The sequence below is a fragment of the Papaver somniferum genome, chromosome 10, assembly GCF_003573695.1.
Source record: "Papaver somniferum cultivar HN1 chromosome 10, ASM357369v1, whole genome shotgun sequence".
NCBI lineage: Eukaryota > Viridiplantae > Streptophyta > Magnoliopsida > Ranunculales > Papaveraceae > Papaver > Papaver somniferum.
The window spans coordinates 143,467,065-143,485,811 of record NC_039367.1 but is presented as its reverse complement, the minus strand read 5'-3'; the positions used below and the strand labels follow the sequence as shown (position 1 = coordinate 143,485,811).

General features: G+C 36.9%; 1 long non-coding RNA gene across 1 annotated transcript; it reads left to right on the top strand.

The window, feature by feature from the left end:
* Window positions 1-6,619: 6,619 nt before the first annotated feature.
* LOC113319403 lies at window positions 6,620-10,856 on the top strand. The gene is made up of 2 exons (XR_003345436.1): window positions 6,620-7,715; window positions 7,799-10,856. It is a non-coding gene; the product is annotated as an uncharacterized LOC113319403 (long non-coding RNA).
* The last annotated feature ends 7,891 nt before the right edge of the window (window positions 10,857-18,747 follow it).

Below are 18,747 nucleotides of genomic sequence, written 5' to 3'. Positions count from 1 at the left end.
AATTGTCTCTTCAATCTTAATTCACTTCTTTAGTCTTGTTCTTTTGTTCTTGACATTTTACCTTTCTTAACATTCTCTCTTTTGAACTGGGCGCTCCCAAGCTTGGGGGGATAACATTTCAGATCTTTTGCGCCTTTAATATTATCTTCCTCTTTTGGTTTCTTCATCTGTTTCAGAATTTCTATTGCATATTTGAGGTAAGCATAATCACTAGGGTTAGAATATATCTCGTATAATATGGATTGGAGGTGAACATAATTTAGACTTGCGAAGTTAATTCTCATTCTTGAAAGTAAGATCATTAAACTTGTCTTTAACACCTTCCTGCATCTAACATACGAATTAATTATATACAGGTATAGTATATGCTTGCCTTTGTTTTCACTTTCAAAGAATAAGAGTCTATGGGATGGAAATACTCAAAAGAATAAAATATATAAAAGTATATAGTTGTCTCTTATTCTTTTATGTAATTGCGAAGCATACCTGTATTTGTTCGTGTATTACTTACCTTTCCTTGCCTTGGTTCAATTTCAGTCTGAGTATCTTGCGTTTGCACATGATTTTTATCATTTGTAATTCGTCATTACTCTTATTGCCTTAGCTCGATGTCAAGGTGATTACTTTGCTTTTGCTCGTGGCTCTAGATTTTGCCTTTCGTAGTTCACCATCTTTGATTTTCCTGCAACATCAGCTCATACTTCGCAAATAAGATTTGCCTGTTGTATTCATATTATTTTGCCTCTTGTTTTGAATTTGTATTTTTCTTTTCTGGGGGTGTCGTCCATTTATATTCCTCCTGACTGCCCCTTCAAGGAGGGTAACCCTAACATATATGTTGGTCTCCTCCCATCCGGTTATTACAAAAGTCAGTTGTTTTCGTGACTTCTTATCCCTTCGTAGATATGGCTCATGGTTACGAAGTCACACCCTAGGTAGGGTTTCTTTGGGACCGAGTGCATCGTAGCCAGGACTTTCCATACGGTCATGGCCGGTAACGCTCCAGACGTCCCAGGCACCCGCAGCTCAACCGAATACGTCGACGCCCTAGTCATATTTCTGCACTCCTTACCGAAGGCCGTCACAAAGGGACCCTCAGCGGATAGGTCTTATCATTGCCTTCTTGCGAACTAAGGTGCACGCCATAGATTCTCAGCCTTCCTAGGTGAAGGGTTTAAGTTTCCATATAAACTGTTTTATCTCGTGGGTCTTATCAGCCTCCTAGTGTGAGGTCTTACTTGCCTATTGAAGATGTATTATTTTGCCTGATTGCTTTTCTTCGTGAATATGTAAAAAGATATTCCATTATATATTTGATCCACTGGTAAGTCCATATCTTTTTTCTTTTATTTATTTGCTAGTACAGTGCAGAACTATGGATAACATTTTTTGATATAAACTAGATTCCACGGGTGATCCAATCTCTGATCTTTCCTTTCGACTTCGCTATATATTATGTTCCCTTCATTATTTGTGTCTTTTCCTTGGCAATCTGCAAGCTCGTAGGCACCATTACCCAAAACTCTCTTCACAGTGTACAGACCTTCCCAAGTGGGTTCCAACTTTCCTCCTGGCCCCTTTTGATAAGGTGGGATTTCTTGCAACACCAACTCTCCTGGTCCAAAACATCGCTCCTTTACTCTTTTGTTGTACTCCCGACATAGCCTTTGATGATAAATATGTCGTAGTGCAGTCTCTCTATTTTCCTCCAAGTCATCCAACTTCGCAAGAATCATATATGCGTTAAGGCCCTTTTTCCATGCCTCTTGCTTCGTTGTGAGAATAATTATCTCGGTGGGTAACACTGCCTTTACTCCATATGTCAAACAGAATGGGGGCATTCCTATCGCATCTCGCCTTGTCGTTCTATATGACCATAGTACGTTTGGGTATTGTCTTGTTCGTCGCCTCTGTTTTTCCATTACTCTGAGGATATAGAGGAGTTGACTTTCCTGATTGTATCTTGAATGCACTGAATATCAATTTCACGTTTTCTCCCTCAAACTGCTCCCCATTATCAGAGACGATTTGTACAGGAATCTTGAATCTGCATATGATGTGCTTGAGAATAAAATCATATACATCACAATCTAGTGTACGTTGTAACGACTTAGCCTCGACCCTCTTCGTGGAGTAATCTGTTGCTACTATTAAATATCTTCATTATTTAGACTCGGTCACGAATGGTCCCACAATATCTATGCCCCACATAACGAATGGCCAAACACTTAGTATGGAGTTTAAGCTCGTGGATGGTGCATGTATCTGTTTCTCGAATCTTTGGAATGCTTCACATCTCGTGGAAACGTTCTTTACGTCATTATGCATATGTGGCCAAAAATACCCTTGTGCCTTAGTCTTATGAGCCAAAGATATGGTACCACTATGATTGCCAGCATCGTCGTAGTGTACCGCCTTCATTATTTAATTCCCTTCTTTCTACGACAAACATCTCTGCAATGGGCCCAGGAATGACCTTCGGTACAAGATTCCTTCTCGCAATTCATAATTTGTAGCTTTGCTTTTAATATTATTTTCCTCAAATCTGTCACGAGGTAAATCTCCCTTCGCCAAATACTTATAGATGGGAGTTCGCCAATCTTCGTCATTTAACTCTGTTTTTGCTTCTTTATTTTCCACGAGCATGATTTTTATATCTTCGTCTTCTTTGCTCGATCACTGACGGTTTCATTAGCCGCTCGATACGAATATGTTTAATTGAGGAATTGATAATCATTGAATCAATGAAAACTAAAGCATCAGCATGTCTGTTATTTCCTTTGGATGCGTGCCTCCAGATTACACTTGGTATTCGAGAAGAGTATTATTTCACGAGCTGTAAGTATCTATGCATCGTGGAGTCACTTGCATTATATCTTCCCTCAATCTGCCGGACCACTAATTGCGAGTCACTGGTAATTCTTATTTCTTCCAACTCCATTTCATTGGTCATCCTTAAAGCATGTACCACTGCCTCATATTATGTTTCGTTATTGGTTGCTTTATATTCTAATCGAAAGCAGTGGACTATTCTCGCTCTTCTTGGCGAAGTAAATACGATTCCCATGCCTCCACCTGAACTTTTTGAAGATCCATCAAAAAATATTTCCCATATTCGTGGATGATTCTCTTTGAGTAAGTCCCCTGGGTCTGGGCGTTCTTCGTCTATATCCATCATTTCCTCCACTCCTTCATCTTTATCTGAGGGAAATTCATCTAGAAACTCTGCAACTATATGTGACTTCGTGGAAGTTTGAACTTCATATGGAACACCCAAATTGATCAATTTGAGTGTTCCACCTTTCAATTCTTCCTACCCTCTTCGTGTTCTTCAAAACATATTCTATTGGGACTCTTGTCAGCACCTTTATTTTATGAGTTTGATAATAAGTTTGTAACTCCTGTGCCGCATACACCAAGGATAATATCAACTTCTCGATCTTCGGATAATTTCTCTTAGCAGAATTAAAAGTCTTACTAATATAAAAGATTGGATTTTTTACTCCTTCATCCGAGCGAAGTAAAACTGTGCTGAGAGCATTTGACGTAGCAGTGAGGCAAATCATCAATTCTTCTCCAGGTTCTGGTTTCTGAAAGATGGACAACTTGATGAGATATTCTTTTATGTTTTGCAACGCCTGTTCGCACTCCTGTGTCCATGTGAATTTCGCTCATTTCTTTAAGATATCAAAGAAGTGTTTGCATTTGTCCGAGGATCTTGAAATGAATCTTCCCAAAGATGCCAGTTGTCCATTCAACTTCTGCATATCTTTTATAGTGGTTGGGGATGGCATGTCTAATATGGCTTGCACCTTAGTTGGATCTACTTCAATTCCTCTCTCCGAGACTATATGTCCCAAGAACTTCGTTGATTCAACTCCAAGTATACACTTCGCAGGATTTATCTTCATCTTATACGCCCTCATTTGTCCAAAAATCTCCTTCAGATCTTCTACATGGTCTCCAGATTCCTTTGTCTTTACAATCATATCATAAACATGGACCTCCAACTTTTTATGCACCCATATGGCGAAGATTTTCTCTACCATTCATTGATATGTAACCCCTACATTCTTCAATCCAAACAACATTCTCGTACAACAATATAATCCTCTTGGAGTGAAGAAAGCCGTATGTTCTTGATCTTCCTATGCAAGTGGTATCTGGTTATAACCCGAGTATCCATCCATCAACGAAAGTCGGTGATACCCTGATGCTGACTCCAGCATCTGTGGTATGTTGGGTAAAGGAAAGCTATGATTTGCACAAGCAGTGTTCAAATCGTTGAAGGTCAATGCATATTGATTTAAGATGAAGTCAATGGATATTGATAGCTTGACTTCAAATCGCTGAAGTCAAGCTATCCGACAAAACACATCACTTATTTTTACAATCAATCTTCTAATTCTCCGCCCCAAATTTAACATTATGATTCAGCAACTCTCTTCCTTGAACCTCCCATATTCGCAATAGACAAATCTCCATCTTCCTATACTCTTCTTATCTCTTAGATCTATATTGATTTCCATCTTTTCTTGCTCCTCATCTGGATCCTCAATCTGCTCTACCAATCATTCCCACTCCACAAGTTGCACTAGAAACAACACTTGCTCATAACAATATAATCAAAATCGCGTTTGTTACCGACATAAATGGGGAAAATGAGCGGAGATTGTTATTGACTTGGAAAATATGCAACGGAAAAACCGGAGATAAAAGATAACCATAGAAACAGAGACTGCAGTGGTTAAATCATAACACTGAGATTCAGGATGAGAGAAGAGAACCAAAAAGATCTTTGGTACTGGAGATTTAATTTTGTTTTGAGAGGAGATATCATAATGTTGTTGTGATTCAAAGATGATTGTGGTTCCTTCTCCACCAGATTCCCATACAAAACAAGGAGGATTGCATCTTGAACACATCACTACCTTTCTACTGAATGATTACTCGGAGGTTTTTGATTTTAGGGAAAATAAAATTCAGATCTAGGAATTTATTAGGGCAACTGAACTTGTATATATAGGGAAACTGAACTTGGATTGAGCTGCAAGCCTACAAGGTGTATTATCCATAGAGTTCGGATCTTAGCTTAATCCGGGTACTGGTCGCTCTATTTGTATTGGTTGTTTTCACTATGTAATAAAATGAATAACCTAAACACCCAATCACATCTCTCACACCACATCGAGAGTTGTGCTTACCTCCTCTCCTATTGGCCGGTGAACAAAACCCTCGCTCCTGATTGGCTGAAATACAAGTTAGCCCCCTTACATTTCGTGACAGTTAATTTTAAATCGAATTGATTTGATCTAATGTTTCAAATCGAGTGGTAGCGTCCACCCTCTTTTTATGTTGGGAGTAGACAAAGCTTTTGATCCTGATTGGTTGAAATTGTTAATATTCTTACACCGAGTTTACATCTTTTTAATAAAATCAGGACCATCAATTTTTTTATCTTATTTTCGGCGTGCATATTTACTTCTAGAAATAAATCTAAAATGCGTAAATCAATCGATAAAAAAATCTAGGAAAACCTGAACATGTCACGAATTTATTAGGAATTTATTTGTGTTCATTTTGGCGTGTATATTTACTTCGGGAAAAAAATATAAAATTCCTAAATCAATCTACGAAAAACGCGTGTATACACCCATAATATACGAACATACCTAAATTTTGTTCGCTCAAATCCTATTAATAGAAGTTCTTGCTCTTGTTGGAGAATTTCCTGCCCAATATTTTTCGAGATTTTCTACCTATTTTTTTCACTTAATGCCCATTAATTAACGTTTAATAATAGAATTCAAGATATTATGCCAAAATTGACGTTTAATAATGGAATTTCGTGACATAAATAGGGTTGTTGTGTTAAGGTTTTCTCTCTGGATTACAGTTTACAAGAGTGAAAACCATGATAATTAGTCTCTCAAGGAGATGCATACCAGGTGAAAATGATGTTCTTTTCTCACTTTTTTTTTTTATATATCAGAAGGTCTCACTTTCTTTAACATCTTTTTCCTGTTTTATTTGATTTTCATTTTCATCGAGTCTTTGCCCTTTACATCACTTTTTTAAGTTTTCCAGGTGATGCTCTCAATTCAAACCAGAAAGACATTAGAGTTTGCGTTTTGAGATTCTATTAATGTCTCCTTTATGTTCTTATTTTTAATGTGTGAGGACAAAAGATGAGCTCGCTACGTGGCGCAAGATTAGAAGCCGAAGTATCCTACTAATACGTAACCATATACACAATGTATACCCAACCACTTAGTCTTATCCTATCTAGTCATCCCTAAGGGCGTATTTGTAATTGATGTAACCACCTACCCTATAAAAGAGAAAGAGAAATAGGGAAGTGGGGGTCTGATCTTTGGATGGTCTCTAGCTAAGGATACCCTCCTTCTTCTTCCTTAGAGCTCCATGAGATCTTTTCCAATGGAGATCTTGTAACAACTCATATCATAGTGATACCCCGTGGATGTAGGTCACCATTGAACGAACCACGTAAAAGATATGTGTCTCCTTTACTTTGATGTTCTTTATCTTGCTTATGTATGTTTACGGAGGCTAGAGGTGTGATTTGATGGTTAAGATCATCTTGGGTGTAGTAGCAGAAAATATGCAACTACATTTTGGCGCTAGAAACAGGGAATAGAGTGATGGATTTATCCAACCTAGTCGCTTAGAACATAATTTGTTCACTACCAACAAGTTCTGTAACAGATCCAGCGGAGATCCAGTAGATACAAGAGCTTTAGACAACAAAGTGTCTCGTCCGAGTCCAAACATAGACTAAGGAAAATAAAGAGGCGTGAAAAACCAGAAGTTGTTATTACACAACAAAGAGAAAAGAGGCGAAATTGCTGTGGCGGAGAATATGAAGAACAACTTCATCAAGCACTGAAATCAGCAGATTTGCCATCAACATCAATTGGGAACGAATTTCTTCTTCCTATATCTCTTATCTTGTTCTTTATATTCAGATCTACAAATTTTAAAACAAAATTTTTGGGGAAAAAACCCTTCACAAAAACCAGGGCTTGTTCTTCAATACAAGTCTGATTTTGTTTCAAAATCTTGATTAAGAATGATTTTTTTGTTACAGATCGACAACCAGTAGATCCTATTCTTCAAACCCATTGAAGATTTTTTCCAAAAACACTAAAAATCAACATATTTGCCTGATTCAGGGCTTTTTTATTCTCTATCTCTTCGTACTGTGTTACGCATCGGAGAAATTGATAACTCAATTGAACTGCTGCTGCAGAAATTGACGACTATGAAGTCACGTCGGAGCAGCAGAAGAAAGCTTCAAAGCTACATCGTGCCGGCCAATTGAAGTCGGTCACCAGTTCTTATTGATTCACCATCAGCACAACAGATGCTATCCCTCAGCATCATAGCCTAATTTAAATATGGTGGTAGACGAAATCACAAGTACGGACCACCAACAACACCATAACCATCTCGTACATCTCAATTGAGATCCTCCACCTCACACGAAGTAGGTCGGAAAGCTACCAGTTCTTGAAGAAGCAATCAGCGAGAGCCAACTAGAGATCAGACTCACCAAGTCATCGGACTGGAGCCTCGGCCTGATCTGCTCGGACTCATCAGTCCATCTCCGAGCACCAACCTCGGACAAGCAATGCAGCCAGAGCATGAACTCGGATGCATCAACACTTTAGCCTGATTTAGGGCTTTTTTCATCGGTCTCTCCTCTTCTTACTGCTTTACACAGCAACTGCAGAACGAGTTCACTGAGATTTCTCACTTAACTGAGATGCTGTTACAGAATAACGATGATGGACGAAACCACATCAAAATCACCAGCTCGTGTTCAACTCGAGACCAACTCGCGGAGAAACAACCAGCACGATGGGAGCCAACCAGAGCTCGGACTCATCATTCTCAGACCACAGGCGAGGACAGAGTCAACCAACACGATGATGTTTAACCGAGTTCCAATCTCGGACTCAATCCATATCGGACTGATCAATTGGAGCAACCATCTCTTACTGGCAAAGCAATCAGCACGATGATGATTCAACTAAGCTCGGACTCACCAGTTGATCGGTCTAAAAGCAAGAACTCGGATCGTACATTGGATTCGGACGAGAAGAATCAGCTCAGACTTGTCACCCGATCAAAACTCGGATAACACTCTATCCCACATCTATTTCTGATTTACTTTTCTAATAGCATACATGAGATGCTAGATTAGTTTAAGCTACACGCTTCATATTCAAAAAGTGATTGATATTTTGAATATAGAGAAATTTAATACATTTCATGACCAACAGGTGCATGATGAAATGCTCTACAGAGGGGCTATGGTATGGAATCAGTCTCGGACGAACAACCATGGCTCAATCTATATTGGACTTACCAAGTCATCGGTCAAGAAGCACGAACTCTGATCGCACGAGGATATCAGATGAGAGCACTATCTACTCGGACTCACATGATGATTCAACCAGAGCATGAGCTCGGATTACCCAAGTGAATGGAGCACGAACTCGGACTCGACAGTCCCTTTCCGAGCACCAACTCGGATAGCATTCCTCTCTTACCTTATCTCTTTTGTTTTTTATGATTAATAATATCTAAATGCTTTATACTTATATGCCTGAATGCTTTGAATCAAGAGAAATTTGATACATTTCATGACCAACAGGTACATGATAACATACTACACATCATGACTCTTTTAGGGCGTGTGTTTCAGATGGTCATTTCAAGACCAATAATCTTATGTTGTCGAAAGCATTCATTTCGGATCGGTCACGACAGTGCATCCGAGCTCTCCAAGCTCATGAATTAGCTTGCAAATATTTTCCATAACAGGGACATCTTATCTCTTTATCTTTAAATTTATCATTTTATATAAATAAACTTAAATATGGCTAGTCATTGACTTGAAGCATAATCATTTATAACTATACTTTCTCTACTGTCATTAACCAATAATTGGACTTTCCAGGAGAAAAAGGCAACCTCATGATAAAGGCTACAAAGCTAAAGGACGATACGATCTCCTACCTTTCTTGTCAGTCTAAGGACAAAAAAGGCATTTTCTAACTTACATATTGAATATACATATGCCTAACCAAGGAACCATTTTGCTTAAAAGCAAGCTAGAAAAGCTAGTCTCAAAGACTTAAGCCGATATACGTGTCGCACTGGTACATCCAGAAATACATCCAGAATTAGGTGCCACAATCTAGCGCACCTGCTCCACAACGAGCACCACTATAAATGACAATGCGACATCATATCGCATAAAAATGAGCCGAAAATGTTTACATAAAGTAAATGCTTTAGAATTAATGAATGCTTTAACGTTAAATGTGATGAATTAACATTTCATGTTTTGCAGCAAATATCCATTATGGTTGGAGAATTCAGTTAAGTCGGATCAATTATCCGCATAAAGTTAGAGTTGGATTAGACGTAATCCGCATAAAGGCATGCTTATGATGCACTAAGGTTAGAGTCGGATTAGTCGTAATCCGCAGTAAAGACTTGTGGTTGTGTCTTCTTGCAGGTACACTTGATGTATGTATGGTACATCTGCTAGTTATATATATGTGTTTTTCTGCAGGGTTAAATGGTGTATCATACATACATCCTCCTCTTGTTCTTTATGTATGTGTTTGCTTGCAGGGACATTTGATGAATGTTGAGTGAATGTGATATAAATATCTTCCTCTTGTCATATATGTGTTTTCCTGCAGGGTAACTTAGTGTTCTTAATATGAAATTTGTCTATCATGGATGATAATTGAGGCATGATCCCCAGCCGAGAAGACATCTTCTCGAGATGGTAATTGGGACACGATCCCCATCCGAGAAAACATCTTCTCGAGACCATTACGAATGGTATTTGGGTAAACCAAACCCTCGTGCGAGAAAATATCTTCTCATAACTATCACGATGGTAATCAGGCCATGAGCCCCATACGAGAAAAACCTATTCTCAATGCCATATGATTTATTTCCATATGATTGTTTTATTCATTATTTTGATCTGTTGAATGCATGAATTATATATGTTGTTTGCAGTGGTGTATTTATAATTTCAGGGGGGTGGAGTTGTTGCTTGTTTGCGTAAACTTTCCCTTAAAAGTTTTGTTTATCATATCTGGAGAGAAAGAAATAAGAAAGTCTTTTCTACTCAAAGTACCAGTGTTGATGAAGTTAGTTACCTGATAGTTAAGTATGTCTGATTGAAATGCATCTATGCAAATCTTGTAGAATTGGATAAACCCTAGGTTAAGGAGTTGTTTGTATGGATGGGGGATAAACTGTACTTATCATTCTAAGAAAATTGTTCCTTGTTCTTGGCTTCCTCCCAGTGAGGATGAAGTTATGATCAACATAGATAGATCAAGGAAAGATACTTATGGTGGTAGTGGTGCTATTATAAGGAATCATCTAGGTACTACTATTGATGCTTCTTGTGGAGGTTCAATCCCTGCTACTGTGGTTGCTCATGAACTTCAGGGATCCGAATTAGGCTTCAAACTTGTTAAATTTAAAAGATATAATCGCCTCAATGTCAGTACAGATTCAACAGTGGTCTAAAGTTTGCTTACTGCTAGGAAGCCCTCCCTGCCTGGAGTGTTCTTCATATATGGATACGGATTATGCACTTAAGATCAATCTTTGAGGCAGTTTGATATTCTTATGTTTTTAGTGAAAAACATGACAGATGATCATTTGGAAAATATTCATCCTAGTGGCAGTTTTGTTGAAGTGGATCCAAGCAGTTTTGACAACAATTTGAGAAGTATTGTAGAGGACAATAGTAGTCACAAAGTTTATTTTAGACAGTAATTTTGTTTTCGGTTTTTTTGCTTGGTTGTTTTGTTTTTTTTTTGGTTAGTTCTTTGTAAGTTTCTGGGTTCTCCTTAAACCCCGTGGAATTTGTTAAAAAAAAAAAAAAAACAGTACTGATCAAGCTATCTCCCATGCCATATGACCATGGGAAAAAAAGGTTCAGTCCAAAACCCTACTAAATAGAACAGTTTAGTCCAGACCTACACTACAAGAAAAATGGCCATCAACAACGAATCCCCTCGTCGCAGAATACACTGATTTCGTCGCTAATCACTTTTACCGACCAATTAATTTTGTCGGCATAAATGTCGCTAATAGTAGGTCGCAGAATGTAAACAGCGACCAAAACTCCAATTTTGTCGCTATATTTTTCTCAGCGACAAAAATCTATTTGGTAGCTGAAAAAACAGTTTTACCGACTTGGAGAAAAGTTGTCGCAGATAGAAAACTTTCGGCGACCATGAATTGTATCGCAGAAAAAAAATGAATTTGCTACTAAATCTATTTTGTCGGTAAATAAGATCTTTTTGCGACAAAATATGTTGCAGCTAAAAAAAAATTACCAGCGACAGTATATCTCGTCGGGAAACATTTCATTTTAGCGACATCTGAGTTTTGCAGCCAAAAAATTCAGCGACCTATTTAAAATGGTCGGAGAATGTAACAATTTGGCGATATTACAAAAACGGTCGGAAAACGTAACAATTTGGCGACATAACAAAAAGTTGTCATAGGATGTTTTCATTTAAGCGACCATTATTGTTATCGCCAACTACGATTTTTGGCGACAAGAAGTACCCAAGGATCGCCTTGCATTGATTTAATTTAAATAAATCAAGACATTTGAAAGAAACTTATTTGCAACAGGGATCCATTTAACATATTAACTAGAACAACTGTTTACATAAACATAGAAAGAACAGCTCGAATTTAACAGAGTTCTCTAATACCTACAGCAAAGGTTTGAAAAAAAGGGAGACAAGATTCACACAGAAGCAACGGAAAAACAACCTATAACCCGACATTACTCATTACTGGGTATTTCGATGCCTTTTGCACGCAACAATACCTCCAATATTGACCAGACACTGTTGTTCTGCTCTAATTTCTCCAAGCGTTCCTTCTGATCTTGAAGTGTCTCAATCATTATGTCCTTTTCCTTGAGCCTTGCGAGCAATTCTTCATTTTCGCACCTCAATAATGCCGCAGAGGAGGAAGAGTTGTTAGGATTTGGTCTGTAACCTAGCCCTTTGACATATCCTGATATGGATCCAAGTACTTGTTCACATATTTGTGCCTTGGTTAGTCTCTCAGATTCTTCTTTGTTAGCCTGTTCCCCTAGGAGAGCCATCATTTCTTCCTACATGAATGAAAATAATAAGTCAGTCCCGGATGTACAAGATAATTATGCATCAGTTTCAAATTATATTCATGCAATTCATCGATTTTCAGTGTACGTATTTCGATTCTGCCACTTCATTAATCCAACCTTTCTTCTCACTCCAGTGTTTGTAATGGAATAACTTGATTGGATTATTTTTTGGTGGTTCTTCTGGTTCTTCTTGTGATGGTTCTTGCAATTCTTCTAGTGACGGCTCTTGCAGTTGTTGTGGTGGTTTAGCTGGGGTCTTTTTCTAATCCATTTCAAATCAGAGCATTCAACGACAAGAACTACCAAGGCTTCAAGTTCTCAATCAATACAGAACTACATTCTCAAATTAAATATAGAATAATCTTGGACCTTTACATCCAGCTATTACACTACTACATGCATAAAAACCTCAAGGTTCAACTGATACAAAATGCAAAAGTATACAAAACTGTATACTGGCTTAGGACCACGACTAATAAACGATCGAGATCCTCCCCGATGGAGGAATTGAAGACAAGCCCGACTTTGAGCATTCTGAGCAGATAATTTCTGCAAATTAGAAGATTTTAAAAAAAAATGTCAAACCAAAGAACACAATTATGCCTTCCCAAAGAGAGTATGCTTGGACTTTAGTTGGACAGAACTACTGATTACAAAACCAGTTCGTCTGCACTCTGGAATATCAATTAACAGTACAAAGAAATTCAAACAAAAAAATAACAACTTAAAAAATTAATCAAAGCTATCGTACCTGAAATTCTGGTGTGTTGAAAAGCTGAGTACACAGATAATTCCAATCTTCTTCCGAGAGGTTAGGGAACTCTGCTTGTGCTTTGGCCAGTGATTTTGATTTTCGGTACTGTAGGTGAAGATCATGTCTGTAGTCTGCATACCTTCTTCCCATATTTTGATTCAGGAACTTACAGATATGTGGCGCAGATATGTCGATGTCAAATTTGTTCTACATGGCATAAAAATAAAGAAAGAAATAAATCACTAGATTTCTTTCTATGCAGCCAAGAAGAAAATGAAAAATAAGTTAAAATCTTCATAGAATGCGAATATAACTCACCAACAGGTAGGGAAAAAAAGCTTTTCTGTCGTTCATTGGAATCTTGCTCCATTTCTGAACTTGTAAAGGAGCGAATTGGCGCACTATACATCCACATTCACTAGAAAGTTTTTGCGCGTTTTCATCAGTGGGTTTTCCATCTTCTTCTTCGATGATTATGGTTACTCTTCCATAATGATCCACATGTTTGTCAATCCCCAAACTTCTTGTAGGTCCACGATGCCTCGTCGATCCTATAAAAAAATAGATGCCAGTATAATATTCATCGAGTAACCTATTCAATAAATACAAGTACTTAGTAAAAATTATGTACCATCAGTATCTGTGGTTAAAGAATCGACATTAGCATCACTTTCTGTAAAATTACACGATAACATTCATCGGTAAGTTCTTGTGTAGATAAAATTCAACTGTAACATGTAAAATTAACTCTTCTATAACAAATCTCACCTTCACCTTCAAGGTGAGTTGAATAATCAGTTGAACAATCCATGGGTGAAGATGGACGTCCACCACTTGTGTGCTCCACAAAAAAAATATATAAGTAGTTATTAATGAACAATATTAAAAAAAAGCACAGCTAATATGCTATAATCATATATGTCAAATAATATTTGATAATGTTCATACCGATGCGAGTGTTAGCTGCAGCCAAGTTTCCTGTTGTAGCCGAGTTTCCAGTTGTAGTCAAGGTCCCTGAAGAGCTTCTTGTAGAAACATTCCAATTTCGGTTCCTAAGCGCCATATGTAACCTGATATTATTTAACAAAACCATTATTAACAGTAACCCATAAGTCCAGAGGAATAAACCCATTTTTTAATCAAACCACAGTTGACCTCTCTTCAATGAGGGTGACACTTTTTGAAAACAAAACCCTACACAGATTTCTATCATAGACAGAGAGTTAGAAAATGAAACAAACCCTAAATTTGTTCTAATTTTGAGAGTAAAAAATTTTTAAACCTTACAAAAGGATCATAAAAACATGAACTTGTTTGTATAAACAACAAAACAAACTGGAATTATTGTTCAACAAAAAAAATCATAACCATTGCTTCAGGCTGAAAATGATTAGGATACAAAATGAAATCAAAGTGGAACAGATCAAACCTGGAGTGAACGTTTAACCACAAAAATAAAAAATACAAAAAAAAAATGGTTAAAGTATTATCACTTACTTCTAGATCTTTATCCCTCTCCAATGGAAGCAGAAATTCTAGGTGGTTATAGATAAATGAGGGGAAGATACAATGAGTGGGGAGTTATGAGAACAGGAGGATTGGAGAGATATATTAGGAATACAAAAAAATTAGAAATACAGGCGGGAATTGAAAAAAAAAATTGAAGAATTGGAGGGATTCGGTTTCCACTTTTTATTGAAAATTTCAACCATGGTAGACTTCCACTACCTTAAAACAAGGAAAAGACTTAACTGTTATCCAGCTGACCCGTACACAACAAAAAAAAAGGTAGAACAATGCACAAAAGTGTAATGATCTATCATTTAACAAGCCTAACACAACTCCATTCAGTAGACCCTAAAATACATCATATGTAACCTAAACAAAATATAACATATCAATTGAATTTGTTTAAAGGCCTTTGGTCAGTTGCTTACGCTCCTCGGACACCTGCACATTTGAAAATGGGTATTAGTGATTTTTCATCCAACATATTCCAAATTAACGATTTACCTGAGTTAATTGATACCACTCTCGTCCTCCAACGCTGAGTTAAAATGCAACAACATTACCAATCCCATTTGTACTCTTCAATTTCTCATAAATCTATTCAATTGATTAGTTTGGAAATCGGTAATCAGCTCCCTTCAATCAAAATAGCATATAGGAAACTCCCCCACAAACATCGTTCTTATCAAAATTCAAGATTTTCTACCAATAATCCCTCCTTAATATACCTATACAAACTCTCAATTTCTTCCATTAACCCATTAATCTTACTTTCCCTCTCTTGTACACTAACGTTTTCTAAAGAAACCATATTTCTTTTCAATTTGTGTATTACTTTCTTGACCATCAGACCCTTCTCAATCCGTAACACATCAATAACCATCAAATCTGCCATCACCCAAAACCGATACCCTCTCTTGTGCAGCTAATAATCTTGTAGAAACTTTCCCAAATCCACGATCCACAAATCTTATAAACGGAAGATGATAAAAGAGAGATTTCCTCGATTCAAGCAATTCCGACAATAAATGATCCGAAAAAAGATTGGAACTAAGAGAAATCAGAGTATCTATTTTCCCTAACCTAAATAAGGAGGTGCAGCGGAGCTGTTTTAAGAGTTGATCTTCTTAGTCTTAGCTCTGTCCGATAAGTAAGGGAATTTAGAAGAAAAAAAAGAAAGAAAAAAAAACGTGTTGGCCTACTGACCTATACGTGTCCTATTTTAGTTCCTTCTGCAAACAAGTGTCATATGTCTACAGTGTTTATACGATTTTCAAGCAATTGTTTTTAATTTAAAAATCATATTGTTTTCTTTTTGATAATCAAATATTATTATGGTTTTCTGGTCAACCTAAATATATAAGGTTTGATTTTTGACATAATTTTGCCCGAGCCAAATAAATTAGTTGGTTAAATTTCACACCATTGCTAGACCAGGACAAATAAACAAAAAGAATGAGAACAAGAAACTTTCAAACTAATGTAGAAGGTAGAAATTTTAATCTATTCATTCATTTTGATGTTCATATTTATAGTCTAATTTAATCACGGGATATGCAATTATAATTTAATCACGAGATATGCAATTAATATACTGGATTATTATATAAGAGGTCAATTGTGAAATTGCGAGGGTGAAAGCGGAGGAGATTCCGACCATGAACCGTGTTCTGTAGTTGCCAATATAATGTGATGCAATGAATAAATAGGATGGCTATTTTGTGCTTCCATAATTCCATATAACTTTTTTTTCTATACTCTTTTCTATATATTTGGACGTACAGAATCTCTTCATCAATGATTTGATGAAATATCTTGGATATACGTTGAATTGTGTTTCACTAAAATGAATCTTATTTTGATGAGGGTAAAAAGAAACAAATATATCAGGGACGGTCTTGAAAAAAAATAAGAATCTCTGTCGAACTCATTCCAATTCCAACAATTCAGACTCGGATCCTGGGAATTTCCATATTACTTTATATCAATTGATACTCGGTATATCAAAATCACTTCGATCCGAGATCTCTTATTGAATTTCTTATTCAATGAGCGTTCTTAATATCATGCCTTGAAGAGGTCTTGAATCTCCACGCTCTTCAACACAAGAATTCGAGTCTCGTGTGGAAGTGGTCTTGGTTAAAGGAGAAAGAGTTCTGATTGATTGGTGCGGAAATAAAATCCACTAGATGTAGAAGCAAAATCTTGTTTGGGGCTAAGTCGGATGTGTTGACATTTATGTGTTTTGCGCAACAAAACTCCATTTGGTTAAACTAATGTTGTTTATATTATGTTAAGTCGGATTTGTTAGAGCATTGCTCGTTTGAACCCACCAAGCGTTGGTATGTCAAGTTTGGTTGTCATATTTTAGTGAATCAAAACTCATGTTAAGAGTCGCTTGATTATGTACTAGAGTCAACTTCGTATAGGTTAGCTTGAAAGTATTAGGATATGAGACATTACAAGTATTGCGAAGTCTTGAAGATGTGAAGAAGCAAGGAGCTACAACGACAACAATCATCCTTCCACTTGAGGTTAGTGATATTTGACTTGAACTGCTTCATTCCCTAATGTATCTTTCAAGTCGTGCATATTGAAAACAAAACTGCGACGCATATTTGAACTCTAGATAGACATGGTATTAATGAATACAATACGAGGTTTATAGCAGAAAGGGGAACCGATCCTATGGACATGTGCAACACGTTTTTAGGCAAAGGGGAACAGATCCTATGGAAATGTGCAACACATATAAGTTAGATACCATATATATGTGGGGAACCGATCCTAGTACCTAGTCAACCGAATTTTGGAAAGCTAGTGTGACTATGCACAGTACTCACATGGAGGTAGAACCGAAACTTGTTTTGGTAGAACCGTTAAACCCATGATTGTGATTGAATGTTGGTTTGATCAATCACATAGTTCTTGAAAGTCAGATGAACCAATTCTAAACTTGTTTGGAAGTGTGTCAAATCGGTTTCAAGGTTGTAAGTGTGAAAGAGAACTTACATAGTAAGAATGTCGACATACTTTGAACATGTGCTGTGAATGTTTATTTCATTAATTGTTCAAAGATATTCCTTAACGGCTAAGGGAAGAGAATCCCAGGATCGGAATATAAGTAAGTTAAGAATCTTTTAATTAAGGTTATTAATTTCATTTTGTAGGGAAATTCCAGAATTAGTAATGTGCATTTACTAATTAGATTTTCCGAGAGATTTCGATCATTATTTTTGGATAGAGCATTTCTAGGAATTGTGAAAACCGAATTTGTGATTTAATGAATATTTTTGGTTCTGGAAAATCCTTGGTGTCCAAACTTCCTTGTCTTAAATGCTTGAAGTTTGCCTTTCTAGCAAACTAATCCTTCGTAACAACAGACTTCCTCTTTTGTTGTTGTTACTGGTGTAGCCGCCTATTAGGAGAGGAAAGTAACCTAATTAGGCGAAATATCTTACGGCCGCTCAGTTTAAAGTCTTATTTGGGATTGAGAAGCTCTAGCGTGTACCGTTGGTGGGAAACTAGATAATTGCGGTTTATCTTTTGTTTTCGATTGATTTTATTGACTAACGGTGGTTGAAATCTGATTGCACCTAGTTTGTTTATTCTTGAGAATCTTCTCTTCTGATATAAGATTCACTCAAACTAGTTCAGAGTTTGGACAAGGATCTTTAGACTGTTGTTAGTTCTAAAGACAATCTTGTGTTAATCCGTTGTTAACATACTCCGTTCTGTGCGTGATTGATCACAAGAGATTCAAGTGATTGTGTGCAGGTTTTTATTGAAGATTTAAGAAGATTTGAAGACAAAGACGATATTGAATATCTGACTTGGGTTTTATAATCTTTGGTGTTCACAATACTTGTTTTGGTGAAAGAGGATCCAATGAATAATCAGTGTATCCTTGTGGTAGATTGGATTGATTAATTGAGTAGATCGGCATCAACACAATTCTTTGGATTAAGAGTGTTGTTGGATTAATTTTAAACGATTACTTCGGTAATTGAACACAAGATAGATCTGAGGACCTGACGAAGGAGTTTATGTTAAGATAAACGGAAGAACCTTTGTTTGACTCATATCACTTGGTTGAAGAGAGTTGATACCAAACAGATTTGTTGTTCCTTTACTGTTTGGAATACGAACCAAATGAATTATTCCAAGTACATGACTTATTTATAAGTTGGAGGAGAGGGAATACAGACGGAACTAGGTGAACTATAGGTTTAGTTGCTTGGTCTCAACTATACGAAGTTGGTGTAAT